Here is a 16,056-nt window from a genome sequence, read left to right as displayed (position 1 = left end):
CAACAGCAGTAAATACTGGACGAGTAAATGGAATTGTTCAAAATTTAAAAAGTGAAATCATCACAAGAGGATTTGATCAGCCACAGTACATTGGCTGCCAGCACCATATTCTTGATAGAATTGTAAAGCATGTGTTAGACTTCTTTAATCTTCTTCTACCAAACCAACTCTGAACTATGAATTTGTGGACGAAGTGATAAAACAATACGATGTCTTGCAGCAGTCCTACAAGCCAGAAAGTGAAATGATAACTGTTCAAAATCCAGGTTGGCGAGATGATTTTAGATTTCTGTATGAGTTATGTAGAGCATATTCCGTTTCCTTAAAGAAACTGGTGAATACCCAGCAATTAAATGGAGAAAATTACCGTCTCTTCACAATGCCAGATGGAATTCACGTGCTATATATGCTCTTATTTCGTACTTCCTCATTCCTAAGTGGAGAATATCACTGCAAATACCGTGCTCTTTCATCTCAAATACATGGCAGGAAGCCTGGTTTTCTAACCAAATGTTCAACGCAGAGATTCACCAGAAACTGATGGATGGAATTTCCGAATTAAATTGCTCTGCAGCCATGAAGTGCTTTGTAACTCACTGGAATGTTGAAAGATCCGTTGTAGATATATCACGGACGAATATTTGTGCCGAACGAGGGGTGAAATTAATGGAAGAACTGTACCAGAAATGCAAAACAGATAAATATTTGAATCTGAAGCTTATTTCAACTAATACTCGTACATTTTGACTGTGCTGAATGTACTTAAATTTGAGAATTTTCATTGTCATTGGTGCGGAACATTTTTTATGAATTGAACGAAATAATTGTCATTTTCTGATTCTGTATTAAAAAGTTCATTGATTTCTACTACAGGCTAAAAAAATATTTTTTGTCATAACCCTAATGAACACCATTGTTATAGTATAACCTTAACACAAACCCTATTTCACCTACTGTCCACCTACTTTTGGTTCACTCTGTATATATATGTATATATGTATATATATATATATATATATATATATATATATATATATATATATATATATATATTTATATATATGTGTGTGTGTGTGTGTGTGTGTTGCGTGCGTGCGTGTGTACAGTATGTATTCCCTAATAGCAAACGACAGACTCTGATTTAAATCTGTTCTTTCCTGCATATTCTGTTTAACAATTATTTGTTTATGTTCTTCTTTCGCTGTTCCTAAAGGTCGCCTTCTGAATGTGTAAGTAACATACACACCCGCCTTTTAGCATCGCCTCTTTCACCTTTGCTCTGGCCATGAGTTACACACACAAATTCAGGAGCTAATTTTAGACTCCCCTACGCGGCAAGATTCAGTCATCTCCCGCCCCCTTCCTGTCTAGCTTGTAAGAGGAATCTTGACGTGTTCTCGCAAGCGTCAGTGATTTGCACATCTCGCTACTCACACACAGCTCTACTGAAGATCCTTGATAAAAGAAAAAAGTCCATGTGTTGTTCTGGCAACCCAAAGCTCTCACACGTATGCATACAGGGTGTTCACAAATAAACTCACTTGTAAGTAACCATAGGCGTACGCAGCCTCATTTATTTGGGAGTGCCCTAATGAGAGTTTAATTTGCCCATCTGGACAATGTTAGCCGAATTGTATTAACTTCATATTCCTTTTTCACAGAAATTATTAGGTATATGAAGATGAAATTTGAACTTTATCTCTGAGTATTCGTTATCACATTAGCACATATTTTCCTATCATTGTGACGACAAAAGTAAACAATTGAAAATCAATATTTGTATTTAATAATCAAAGCTAATGAGTGTAATACAATACAGATAATGTCAACTGAATCCCTTTCATAATAACTTCTCATACAGCTCTACAAAACAACTTATCAGAATTCTACTATTTGCTGTTATTAAATCACTATTATTATTTATCCCTTTATAAATTGCAAACAGCTCTTCTATAAATCGGTTCGTTGTCTTTTTCTCGTGGGGTGTAAGGGATGGCCCTTTATGAAGACAGCCAAATGACAATCTTACTTCACAATGGACTGCATTTTGCACACCAGTGAGGCTCTAACGTCATGATTTTCAAATGGAAAAATATGTCTAATTCTTAGTAGTCTGCCCTATATTTTCCAGTATTTAGAGATGCTGGGTCAAAGAAGGACTTATAACCCCCCCCCTTTGACACGCCACTGGTAGAAACATAAATAAATTAAAAATAGATCGTTAGGAAAATATTTGGACGTAAAAGGGATGAGGGGACAGGTGAGTGGAGAAGGTTACATAATTTAGAACTACATAATTTGTATTCATGTCCAGATATTATTAGAATAATTAAATCAAGAAGACTTAGGTGGGCAGGCCATGTGGCACGAATGGGAGAGGAAAGAGGAGTTTACAGGATTCTTGTTGGGAAACCTGATGGTAAGAGACCTATAGGAATTCCAAGACGAAGATGGAGGGACAACCGTTGAAATGGAACTAAAGGAAATCGGTAGGGATGGAAAAGAGTATATAGATCTTGCTCAAGATAGGGACAGATGGAAGGCCTGTGTTGCTGCAGCCATGAACCTTCGGGTTTACGAAGGCTAGAGAGTTAGTTAGACAATATTGACACGAGAGCGTTCTGAGCATCGAACGTCTATTTTCTACATTTTATTGACTCGTTTTAGTATCCAGCACTTTATTCTTTATTTTCTTTAATGCACATTCTATCTATATATGAATAGTTTGAATAGATATATTCATGTGCCAATTCTAAGTTGATGCCATGGACGCCCGCAGGATTTTTTCCAGGAAGGGGCAAGGATGGTATTTTTTTCCAGGGGGGGCAAACAAGGCACATTTTCCCCAATAATAGTGTTGTTCCCTCAAAAAAACATAGCTTAAATTTGAATTTATCATATTCATGCAATAATTAACACATATGATTGTGGCTGAAATGAAATTATATGTGTGAAATATATAATTTTTGGTTTACTTTCATTTTCCAGGGGGGGCACGGTTCCCCCTCCCGGACGCCCATGGTTGAGGCTGTATTGGGGCACTCAGCAAACATATAAAGAAGATACGAGACTAACACCACAGATATTATATCAGTAACTGTGAGTTTAGGTACAAGAATCAGAACCTCTTTGGCCCATAAGTATATAGTATTTCCCAGGGCGTGATATGTGAATGTCTACGTTTATTGTCTGTGCCATGTCGTTTGCTAACTAACAATCATCTAGCAAGCACAATATCTGAGTCTTTCATGGTATTTAGCCCGCCGTGGCTTGCCTAGGTATGTCTTACTATTTAATAATTAATTTGCCCTATATTTTCTCACATTTTCCAGCATTTAAAGTTATTTCATTTAGAAATGCTGAGCGAAAGGGGGTTCTAACACCCACCAACCCCTCCATTGAGAACGCCACTATTAGCGCCAGAGAATTAGACGATACAGAAAAAATCGCATTTTATCGTTTCGTCAGGTAATGTCCTTGGCAATATTCACTGCTTCCCCTTGATCTTTTTTTAAGAAGCTGTGACGTGTGGAATATTTTCGCTACGACGTAAACCAGTTGAAATGATTCCGCAAATGTAACACCACGAGATTTTTTGGCACACCGGTTTGGAAAAGGATTCAAGGTCTACGGAAATTTAGTCTCTAACGTGCCCTAACGAAGCAAATCCATCTGTTTCGAGGCAGTATCCTGTGCGAATTCCACGCTATTTTTGTTCAGCGGCACGATAAGAACTTGTTTTTAACCCTTTCCAAAAGTACTTTGTGATTTGTCTCTTGTTGTTACGTAACTTGCAAGGATTCGAATCAAGATTGATGCATAAGGCATTCCTCCCACCCCAATACACATCTTAATTTATGCGTCCCTCCACATCTAAGAATATCCTAGATCCGAGCTTAGACCAAGCACGGTATCTCACTTATCCACAGTCTAGAAATAGCTCGTCTCAACGTACCTGAGAATTTAGGAAGATCCGACCTGGACCTAAAGTGCTGTACTCTGAAGATCTTTCGACTGCCTTCTCCGACTAACAAAAGCTTCTCATTTTCTCCGCTGGGGGACTTGGGGTAGGTGAGAGTGGGGGGAGGTTGTGCTTTCAGAAGAGCGTGGGGGGTAGTCGAGCGCGAACCCGCCTTGGAACCGAAGAGAGAGAAATGTTTTCCCCTCCCTCCACTACTCTACGTCCACATATCCTCAGATCGTGTGTGTTTGCATGTGTGTGTGTGTGAGAGAGTTTTAGGCAAGGCGGGCCAACATATCTGGTCGACGGCTTCTGAGCCAGGTTGCCACGTTTTCGCGACGAATCATTAAGTGAAGTATGTCAAAAGCTCGGCAGATGGCAGATGTGTGCCACATATATAAATGTTTGCAATCAGAGGCAAAGGGGAAGAATTGGTGAATTGTTAGAGGCACATATTTTTGGTAAATAAAGAAGGAAAATTTCGGTACAAAAACAGAGTCTATTTCGGGTTCAAAAGCGGTAAATAAAATAAAATTTCAGTGTTATAGCGGTGAATAATCACATCAAAAGTGCTATTTTCATTCTCATCATTGATGGCCGAGTACGATCAGTGAGTGACCCATGATCTCAACAACTAAAGTTCCTGGTTCATCCTGACCTGGGTACAAATGTCGCTTGATCAATTTCATCATTGTTACGATTTGCCAAAAGTGGCAGAAAAGCGAAGGAAAATGACGAAAATGCACATTTTATTTTTATTTTTTCGTTTAGATTTTGTGTGTCTCTACCAGAAGGAGGCCTCCCCGATGGCACAGTAGTAGTGTCGTCGCCTTGTGATCAAAGGGTCCCGGGTTCGAACCCGGTGGAGGCACATAGTGGTTCGGATCTCACTTTAAACTGTAGGTCCAGTCCCTATTACCCTTACTGTGCACAAAGTGGACTTAAAACACCAAATCAAACAAAACAAAATCTACCAGAAGGAATTCTAATAACACTACTACAGAGTCCTTTATTTTGTAGTGATGGACAATTTGCTGAGTATGACTACGAACTCGAGGACAATGTTTCAGCACAATTCCTTCGGGTAGAGAAACGAACGGTCAGAAGAGCAGCCAATTTAAATAGATGGCCATAGATGGCAACACTATGAAACAAAACGCCTGTAAACTATTATAAGAACATATCAAACAGAATAAAAATACATTTTCGATAAAAAAATTATGAATGATTGGAGAAATATACAGGAGAGAATGGCAAAGTAAGAGAACATAACAAAGAAATGATATAAACAATAAAGAATAACTACTTTCATTAGTTAGTCTGAATCTAGTTAACTAGTAATTGGAGTTTTGGTGAATCGTGGAGAATACTGCCAAGTAGTTTGAGTGAATAGTGCGAAGTACCACAGAGTAACTTCGTGTCAATACTTGTCGAGAAGTAATCAAGAGGTCGTGGGTTTGATTTTCAGTTTGTGTTATGCGTCCAGTGGAGTAATCCCAAATGGTCTACGTGAATGTGAGATGGATTTAAAAGAATTTTCGTTTCCTTATTTAGCAGGAATTCCTTTCATACTATTGCATTTGTAATTTTGGTTACTAATCAATCAATTAACTAATACGTTTCTCCCTTCGTGTATAACTAATAAACTGAACTACCATTTCTACTTTGATTAATTTTGATTCTTCTTATCCTTACCGCTTTTCTACCATTTCTGTGTAATCGCGACGATGAGGATGAGTGGTGGTTTGATAAAATTGATGAAGGGTACTCACAAAGAACACTAATATTCGGGCTACAATTTGGCGTCGTAGTTCGCTGTGCTAACCACTCCGTCACGGAGGTCGGCAGTATGCGAACCACAGGCTTTCCTGTAGCGGCCATTGGTTCAAGCCAGAGTTACCAATATGTTGTTAATAGACCTCACTTTAACACCATAGACCCACAAATAGTGTATCACAGATAAGATACTGATAGAACTGATGCGAAAGTGACTCCGCCTGTTCTTTATGCAACCCACAAAGTAGTTTTGATGAGTTGGAAGCATACGTTTCAGGATAGCCTAGGATTTCATAATTTCATCACTCTGATATTTGGCCAAAATGCCTATTTTGTTCCTGTGAACGGATTCGTAGGCTTTCAGTCAAGATACTACAATCATTCAACTGTGCCTAAAATTGCCTATTTCAACTGTTAGTGATATTTCCATTAGTAGTGCTTATAATTGCCTAAAATGTTTAGAAAGAGAGACAAAAATAATATTTTAAGTGTGTTTTCGTGTTCTCCTGCTGACGTTTTCCCATATCCAGGATAAGAGATTGATTGATTGAGTTGTGATTTAAGTCTACTTTATGCACAGTAAAACTAATTGTAACTGGCCATACAGTTTAAAGTGGGATCCGATCCACTGTGCAATGTGCCTCCACCGGTATCGATCCCTGGGCCCGCCGGCCCTCGTGGCAGAGTGGTTAGCACATCGCGCTATGACGCCAGGGGTCCCGGGTTCGAATCGCGGCCTGGATATTAGGGTGGAGTGAAAATGGGCTAAAAAAAATGTTCTTGAATTTCAATTAGCTAGATTTGTCAAAAGGTGCCAATAGATCAATAGAAGACCGTGTAAAAATTTCAAGACTTTTGAACAATATTTTGATCGCCCTTCGCAACCTTTTATTTTGCATTACTAAGCGACATTACAACGATATAACGATATAGTCAGTCAATAGTGACTATTAGTCAGTTTAGTCACCTTAAAACTCAGTTAATGCAATCAAATGCCACAAACAGTTACAAGGTGAAGTGAGAGAAGTCACGTTTCGACTCGAACGTCGGCATTAGCTGTCCAGAAGCGATGCGTGCAAGGATGAAGCCATCTCGCGATTTCTGTCCACAAACAGCTTTCGCCACCTCGGTCACAATCTTCACGTGTCTTTCCACAGCTTGTGTGTGGTTGGGGAATTTTGAGAAGGTGAGAGTTGGAGTCACCACCGTCGTGATGAGATCCCTGAGCTCAGTGTCCGTCATTGCCTTGATTACGAGAGGGTCCGAGATAGGGCAGATGGCCCAGTCGATCACGTCGAAGTATTCCACAGCATCGAAATTGAGTTTTGCGGGAACCTTAAACCTCCGTATTTGTCCACTGGAGTCTGCTGCAGCTCTGGCCTTCATCACTCGTCGCCGGACCAGCTCACGTATGTGTGGTCGATGGTCTGTCATCATGGCCAGGAGCAGATTCTCCGGGTGAGCGAAGTATGCATTGCGATGAATGACGGGTTCAACGATCTTCTTGTGCTTAGGGCTGAGGTATCGTCACTTGACGAGCATCTGGTGAAGGTGCCTAGCTCCATCTTTGCGTGACCAGTGGGCTTTTACGGCGAACCACGTTAGAGCATATACGCGAATGATGAACGTCACCAGCTTTTTCAGATTCACTGACGGTTCCATGTCGCTTACATATAATCGGAGGATTCGATTGGCTGTCGTTATCCATCGTGAGGGATTCAGGCAACCTGGGTGTTGCATTGCCAGATTGACGCTACATTCACCTTTGCCGATGCTATTGCACATTTCCAGTAGATAGCGTTGATCTGTGCTCAACTCCTTCGGGTCAACATTGGACGGTTGCTCGGTCAGCTGCACTGGTGCAAATGAGGAGGCAGGCTGTTCGCTACACGTCACTAGCCGCTTTACGATATCTCCACAGAATCCGTGCGGGCCTGTAGTCGTGCCATGGATGCCTGGAATAGATGGCGCAGGGGCAGCTCATTGGCATGGAGCAGACATACCAGCCACTGCAGAGGACGCTCCAAGGTTTCTTCCAGTCGGAGGATAACGCCCGCTGTGTGTCTCGTGTTCACATTTGTGCCGTGACACCCTACAACTTTAATGTTCTCTGTCTGCGCATTCCTCTCTTTGAAACTAGCGACTATTGACTCAGGTATGTCTTTGCTGGAGCCTGATGGCGGAGTCGTGTGGCTGAAGTACGAAGAACCAGGCTCGTTGATGATGCTTATATGTTCTTCCGTGAGGATTTTTCTGTGTTACTTGTTGTCGTCGCCGAGAACTTGTGTCAAAGTTAGATCCTTGTGGCCATCAAAGAATACTGCCTTATGCCAGTGTGAGTGTGGTCAAAGTGGTCATCATTCTGCTGGAATTCCTTACGAGTTTTGCTGCGTTCTCGGCGGATCTTGCTTCGATCGATTACTTTAGATCGTTCGATTGGCGACACGAGACCAAGATCATGCATAACTGATGTTGCTAATACAGCAGCCGATCTATCCGAGACTCCGATCCGATCGCAAGCTTTAGCGAGTGAAGGTAGAGAGATTGTCATTTTCTTACATTGGCGATTCTGCTTTGGCTTAGTCTTGACTTATTCTGTATCTGGAATGTACTCATCGCCAGTGGCACTGACCGACGGGTACGTGACATCTTCGGCACTGTCGGCAGAATCGGCTTGACCTTTGCTCTCAACGGTCCTCTGCTTCTTCATTCGTTCGAGATTGGCTTCCTCTCTTTCAGCTTTCCTCTTCAATTTAGACGTCTCCTCTTCATCTATACTGCCGATTATCATCTTTCTTGGTCCTCTCTGGTCTTCAAGGAAATGGCGTTCCTTTGCCGGAACTTTGAATTCTTTCGCGCATTTGCAGTTGGAAACCATGTCGAAGCACTTGCATTTGCTGAGATCAAACAGACCTCTGGCGCGAAAGTCCGAGAGTCTCCGTTGGTAGTTGGGTTGATCCTTTTTCCCTTTGTAGACCTTTAGGATTGTGTTGTATTGTCGTGGAACCATCTGAGTTTTTCAATCGCTTGTGCGTGAGTTACTGTTGGAAGTGAGGCCCTTTGCCAGATCTCCTCGACTTCATAGCACAGTTTGTGAGATATGTCCAAAAATGATGGGTATTTTCCATTGTCGGTCCTCAGGTCTGGTCGCAGTTGAATATATTTCTTCATGAGATCGGTGTACGTCGGCAGAGTATTGGTCGGTAGGTTTCGTGGAGCGCCAAATATCTCTTGTAACTGCCATCTCTCTGAAAATAGAAGTTCTGGGGATGGGGATATCCTGAGGATAACATGATGTCCCCAGGATTTCCCAAGGACATCCTGGGGATAACGTGTGTTGTATAGGTAAGCTATAGGGCAAATGGCACATTTTCCATAGTCTAGCTTCTAAAAATAAAAAAATAAAAATTTTCACTCCACCCTACTATACAACACACGCTATCCCCAGATGTCCTTGGGATATCCTGGAGTAGTATTGCCCACGAGACGAGACTTTGGCCTGTCTCGTCTCGTGGAAATGCTGTGAAATGCTGTCTCGTCTCGAAAATATTAGTTTGTCTCGGGACACATGATCAATCTCGTCTCGTCTCGAATTTTTAAAAGCCTGTCCCGTCTCGTCCCGTGGGCAACACTATCCTGGAGACAACATGTTATCCTCAGGATATCCCCATACAATGTATAGGTAAGCTTAAGATGGCCAAAACCTTTTCAATAAGTAGCTCGCTTAGATTCGCTACTTAATAAGCCATGCTGAAATCAAACTGAATCAGGCTACAAAGTCATAAAAAGTGTTAAAATGCCAATTATTTCAATAAGGTGAAGGGCGATCAAAGAGTTGATAGAAAATAATATGATTTTGCAGGATTCTCACTATGGACAAATGGCACATTTTCCCTACTCTAGCTTATAAAAATAAAAATAAAAGTTTTTTCACTCCACCCTACTGGACATGGATAATTGTGAGTGTCCATTCATCAATTTCGTCATATCATTACTCATCCCAATCTTCGCAAATTAGCCAAAAGTGGTACAAAAGCGCGAAGTGAAGTAAAGCGAATCAATCAAAACCCGGGACCCCTTGATTACAAGGCCACGACGGAACCACTACGCCATCTGGGAGGCTCTCCTGTATAAGAGAGTACGGGAGATGTCTGGTCCATTGACAGCTTGCCCTTAATGGATCTTCAATTAAGAACAAAAAGCGAGCGCCCACGTGACGTCATCTTCAATGGGGGCGGGAGGGAAATTATTCTCTTACACTTAGAAAGAAATCCCCCTCCGTCAATACTTGTTATTCATGTTTCATTCGGTTATTAGACTAGTCAATAAGGGGGTCCAATAAAAAATTAGGGAATGCTGGAACAAATTTTATTATTTTTCTACAAGGGTTCTTAACAACATATTAATTTTGCACCCCTGTACCACCCCGGATTTGGCCGCCATATTTGAAAAATGGCGCCCAAAATCAGTTATTTGCAAATATCTCGGTTGGAAAGCACTTTACAGCAAAAGAGGTTATAATGAAAAATAATCTGCAGAAAATTATCTACAAAACATGTTCTGTGCATTTTTCTTCTAGGATGCTTTGTTTTGGTGCTAGATGAGCGAGAAAGTTTAGGTTATTTTCCCACCCCGTTTTGCAAGCGCGGAACTCAAGAAGCACCTGTTACATGATGTTTTGCAGTATATCTCTTCTATAAAACTGGACTTATTACATTTGTTCTTTCTTTAAGAATGTCATTTATGGTTCAATTGCTTTTATCGTTGCATGCAGTACTTTATAGGGAATAGTTTAGTGTGTAAAAAGATAAAAAAAGGTAAAGTGCTCCCCTGTGCTTTGCACCATGCCAGTTTAGTGTGTGTGGGTGTTAATATGTTTGGTTGGAAAGTCAAGGTATCTCCAAAGGAACATGTTGACTTTGTCCAAAAGGGTTATTTTACAATAAAACGCCAATCTAATCGAGGAGTCCCAGGTTCAATACCCGGTGGAGGCACATTTGGTGGTTTTGAGTCCATTTTGAACTGTGGGTCCAGTCTCGATTAGCCTATTCGTGCATAAAGTAGACGTAAAATAATAATTCAAACCAACAATAACACGATCACAAAAGTTTTGATCTCTGATCTGGTCAGATATGACGACTGAGCCGTTATGTGCCCCATGAAGAGTTGTGGGGGACGGCAGAGAAGTGACTGACCCAATGCTAACCAAGTGGATTTTTGGCATGCCTACTAGTTCACAGATACAATAGATGAGCTGCATGTCGATGTACCAAAGTCTCTTATATCAAGAGATAAGCAAAGATTTCTAGTTCTTTTGTCAGTGATTCTCTCTCACCCACCATTCCCTGGTTTTGATGCTATAAAGTCAATAATTACAGAATTAACAGGAAACAAGAAAACCAATCCTTCGGCTGCTGATGTTGGAATGTCTTCAATGTTTGGTATTTGGCAAATGTCAAGTTTGAATGAGAGAGATAGTCACTGGATCAATCATTTCTGAAGTGAAAATCAGAGATGTATTGTATCCAGTTGATCCAGAGCTATTATTTAAAATAATATTTTACTAAAAAATCACTAGACCTATTCAGAGTACAAACTGTTCCATACCAGTTGTAGCTGATGAGGTAGGAATGTGGAAAACCAAAAAGCCTTCTCTTTATGATCCTCTTTGAACCACTCTCTGAAAGTTTCACAGATGGTATCAACAGACAAGGAAGCTGCACCACCTGAGTTTCTTGGCATTATATTCTGTGAACGCCTTCAAGGTTCCACAAGGGGCCTTGTAACTAGAAAATTGGGGTAAAGTGTTCAGTGATCTGTGAACATTGCAAAGATTTACCTGTTCAAAACCTGACCCTGTTCTATACTCTGTCCGGGGAATATCTGGAGCAAGGCCGCGCGCATTATAGTAGAGAAGGGGATAAAGCGAGTGGGCGGCGCGAAGCACTACAAGCTCATGTACACGGCTAGTAGCTACAGTAGTTTTTCCCCCACCACGCAATTCTGTTCCGTCTCACGCATAGGTTTGGAGTTGGGGGTGTGGAGTTAGGGCCCCACACGAAGGTGGGGGTGATGTCAGCACCATGCTACCTTTACCCTCAGTTTCCTCCAGGTACCCACTTCATACGACGCTGTGTGGGTGCTGGAGTCGCTTGAACAGGTGGAAAAATCTCCGTTCTTCCCCGCTGGGGATCGAACCCAGGCCTCTCACGTGGTGGTCAGATGCCCTAACGACTCTTTTTTTCTCAAGGAATACTCCTATGCGGCAGTATTCCCAGTCCTTCACCATTTTTTCAACTTTTACATATATCACTTTTTACTAATATTCTAGGTTTTTCGCATTACGGACATACACAAGCATCCATGTCCTAGCCGGGATTCGAACCCGGGATCCCTGGCATTCCAGCCTGCTGTGAAAACTACTCCGCCACGGAGGTCGACGGGACTGAGCTACCGCGGCTCATACATTTAGAATAGGTATTATAATAAGAAATAAACCCTCAAGTTACCTTGTAAGAAAGTTTCCTTGTCTTTCGCTTTTGCAAAATAGAGTGGAGAAAAGTAAGTGAAACTACTCGCTCCTCTAGCACCCTAACGGTGCTTTTCAGAACAAAAATGCACAGAAGCTTTTTTGTAGAGAATTGTATGCAGATTATTTTTTATCATAACCTCTTTTGCTGTAAGGTGCTTTCCAAGCGAGATATTTGCAAAAAACTGATTTTGGGCGCCATTTTTCAAAGATGACGGCCAAATCCGGGGTGGTACAGGGGTGCAAAATTAATATGTTGTTAAAAACCCTTTCAGGAAGATAATAAAATTTGTTCCAGCTTTCCATAATTTTTTTCCTTATTGAACCCCAAAATCATCCCTTGTTGAGTGGCCTATATGACTTTCAGATTGCAAGTTGTAAGTATTTTATTAATTGCAGTGGTGTAGTAATTATCATCAAACACTCACTCACCATGTTCGTTGAATTTATATTGTTATAAACAAGAACGTATTTAAGAGAGTCCAGGGGGTCCTGACGCCCCCCCCCCGAAAGATGTGTCAAGTACTAATATTAAATAATGAACATATACTTGTTTAGCATTTATTGTAAAATCGAGTTATTTATATCTCCCGAACTCACAAGAAGGCAAGGATTAGATTGGGATCTCATGGATTTGAATGACACTACCAAATAAGATTTATGCACACTACTACTTACAATAATATGCATCAAATATTAATCAAAAACTTTGATTTTCGTCAACTGGACCTAACATCCATTTTGTCATTCTCAATTATTTACATTCATTTCATTTCCAGGAAAAATTTGACCGATACTAACTACATGTAAGCTAAATATGAGTACGTGCTGTTAAAACTCAATTCTTATACTGTTTATTTACCTATTCATATTATAAAACAATACAATATTAATTAATTTGCACATTTGTATACCTATAAATTATATTAATATATTAATTTAAACATGATTATTATTATTATTATTATTAAGATACTTGGTGCGGATACCCCCTTCCGAAATATATTTCTAGATACATGTCTGGTTATAAATGTCCCAGGAGGGTCACAGATGAGAGAGCAATCAGAATTTATTCTTACGCTAATTTAGAAGACTGCCCTCGTACATAAAATTTAAGTTAGAATTAAGGCAAAAAATATTTTATATTCCTTAAATTCATGGCTTCCGACTGTAGCTTCTTATACCTGTCAGACAAACTTACAGAGGCTACGGTCTGTGTACAATAACTTAAGGAGGCACAATGTTACCCCTTGAGGGGTACATTGGACCCCTGTATCCCATGTTCCTGCGCCACCAAGCATAACAATGGGCAATAGTAACTGAATTGGCTTCCATTAAAAAGCGCCATTACGATGCTCGTGTAACATGATAGAAGGCAAGACGTGGCAACGCCGCAGCAGTTAACGTTTGCCAACTTTGGCGTCCTCCCAATATCTGGCAGTCACTTATTGCATTCACACTGATCTAGCCTTGATTCCGCTTGGCCTCCACGACATAAAACAGGGCCAGAATTAGGTCTCCGAAATCTTCTGGAATAATATTAACCTGCGAAAGCCTGGCCTCCGTAGGTCCTGCCCGCTTGCGATGACGGGTCATTCTCAAACAATAACAAACAGAGAGTCCCAAGTAATCGCAATCCCTGTGTTGAAAGGAGCTAAGTTTGCGCAGGGAAATATGTTAATACTTTCAGAGGCCTAAAGGTCGTGGGTTATGGATGAGAGGAACGAGAAGTGGAATTTACACCGAGAGCATTTATTAATAAATGTTTCTTGAATTAAAATAGCTGCTTCTCTTTCTTTTCCTAGCAAGATTCCCTTCTACCCGTCTTTCTGATTTTCTTTTTCATTCTCTCTGTTTCTTTAATGTTTTACTTTGCTTCCCTATCTTTTTTTGCTATCTGCCTTTCTCCCTATTTCTTTTTACCGCCATTTCTCTCCCCCTCCCTCTACTCTTTTATCAGTTCTGTGCTTTTTCTCTCTCTTTGTTGTTTTCTTTCCATCCTCGCTACTTCACTTTCTTTTTACCCCTTCCTTCTTTATTCTCCTTCATTCTATCTTTCTCTCCCCTTATTCCTCTTTCCTCTTACCTCCCTGTCTCTACTAGTTCAAAGGAGCTCAGAGCGTGGTGCTGATCACACCACCTCCAGAAATTGCCCGGATCTTGAACCCTCTCGCCACATAGACCTTCGTGGCACGGTGCTCATTCACGACCTGGGCCATATCTGGAGATGATGCGATCAGTACCACGCTCCTACTTTACCGTTATGACCTACATGAACATATAACACAAAGCTGTTATGTTAGATTCAATTTTTTGGTAAATACCAAAAATATTCTAACCAACGAAAGTCTTAAAAGTCATTGCATTTTCTGAACACTGTAGCCTATACAAACATGACACAATTAAGATTATTATGTTCATAATCTTACCTTAAATTAGACATTATCTATATTTTTGTTTAACCTTATTTAATATAAAATACTGTTTCAATTTCACTGTCGTATGTTTATCATTGTCTCTCTTATATGTGCAACTTATTACTCAATATCTCTATTACACTACTACTATTTACATGTATATAACCTGATTACCTCTGTATAACTTGTATACAAATATAAATAAACTCTATCAAATCAAGCAATATATGAAATCAGTCATGTTTATAAGTATGTTGTAGATTGAAATGTCATATTTCTCACTTGATGTAATATTATTTTTGTATTTTGTATTGCCTTCTTGTTTACTCTGTGAACACTGTAATTGGGCACGTGCATGTGTGTTCGAAATAAATAAATGACGCGCAAATAGTGAAACGATCACCCTTATCTATTAGTTTTTCTTTCAAATTGTGTTTTTGAAACGGAAGTTTCAAGATGCAGATAGGACTACCACTTAGTGGTTGGTACCTTATTACAATATTGAGGGAGGAAATACCGTTAAGTTGTAAAAATTTGATTGAATAGTCTCGATTCAGGATCCCGCCAGACACGAATTCAAATTAGATTTTAGATCCATGCACATATTATTATATTTAGTAATTTTTATATTATGTGAAAGGCAAGGACGGCACGGCATTGCCCATAATAATTCATTTTTTAGTCAATTTACTCAGTGATTATAATACGCAAACATGTACAAAGGCGTGTAATGATTGAATAAGAAGTTGAAATAAACTGTAAAATACTCACGTTCTTTAGACTATCCTGGTGCTTCTACTTGCCAGAATCAGATGACATAGACAAGTGTAAGCGATTACCACAAGAATCGGAAAAGAGACAGGACTGTCTGTTCACAATTGTTACTTCCTGAAGTGAAGATTTCGCCAACAATCCTTACCACAATGAAGTCCTTAATTTGTCGCTCATTGTTGAGCAGGAGAGTAGAGTGAAACTAAAACTCACGCGTGTAGCGAGCGAGCCTAGAAGGCCTGTCTCTTCGCCTCGGACAATGCACTCGTGAGGGACGGGGGCAAATGCTTGTCAGGTGAGTAATCCGCAGGCGAATAGGTGTCCTCGCTTTTCTCCTTGTCCCCACACAAAATCGTGTGTGTAATTTTAGAACCAGAAGCCTGGTTCGTTCTAGGAATTATCCATCCAGTTGTGCTGTCGCGATTTTAATAGAGAAATGCCTACAATTCTTGATTAATATGTAGCACCTGGCGCCTTAACCAAGATGTAATTTTTGGTATTCTTTCTATAGTACGAGGGTCACTATTTATATTTTGAGCCTAACAATGAAAAAACAGGAATTTGGCATTGAAAACTGCTTTATTGTTTTTCGAAGTATTCTC

At 40.3% G+C, this 16,056-nt stretch overlaps 1 protein-coding gene across 2 annotated transcripts in view; it reads right to left on the bottom strand.

Annotated features, from left to right (window-relative positions):
• The window catches only part of LOC146005329 (uncharacterized), a 39,669-nt gene extending 23,987 nt beyond the window's left edge, over positions 1–15,682 (bottom strand). The window contains exon 1 of one of the 2 annotated variants that reach the window (XM_083144498.1): positions 15,455–15,682. The gene's annotated coding sequence lies outside the window, so the exon portion shown is untranslated. Of the gene's footprint in view, positions 1–3,955; positions 4,102–15,454 lie in introns of those variants that run through there. The other variant, XM_083144495.1, reaches the window with a different exon arrangement.
• Between the last annotated feature and the right edge of the window lie 374 nt (positions 15,683–16,056).

The sequence above is a fragment of the Lepisma saccharinum genome, chromosome 23, assembly GCF_977018435.1.
Source record: "Lepisma saccharinum chromosome 23, izLepSacc3.1, whole genome shotgun sequence".
NCBI classification, from domain to species: domain Eukaryota; kingdom Metazoa; phylum Arthropoda; class Insecta; order Zygentoma; family Lepismatidae; genus Lepisma; species Lepisma saccharinum.
This window is presented reverse-complemented; position numbering and strand designations above follow the sequence as displayed.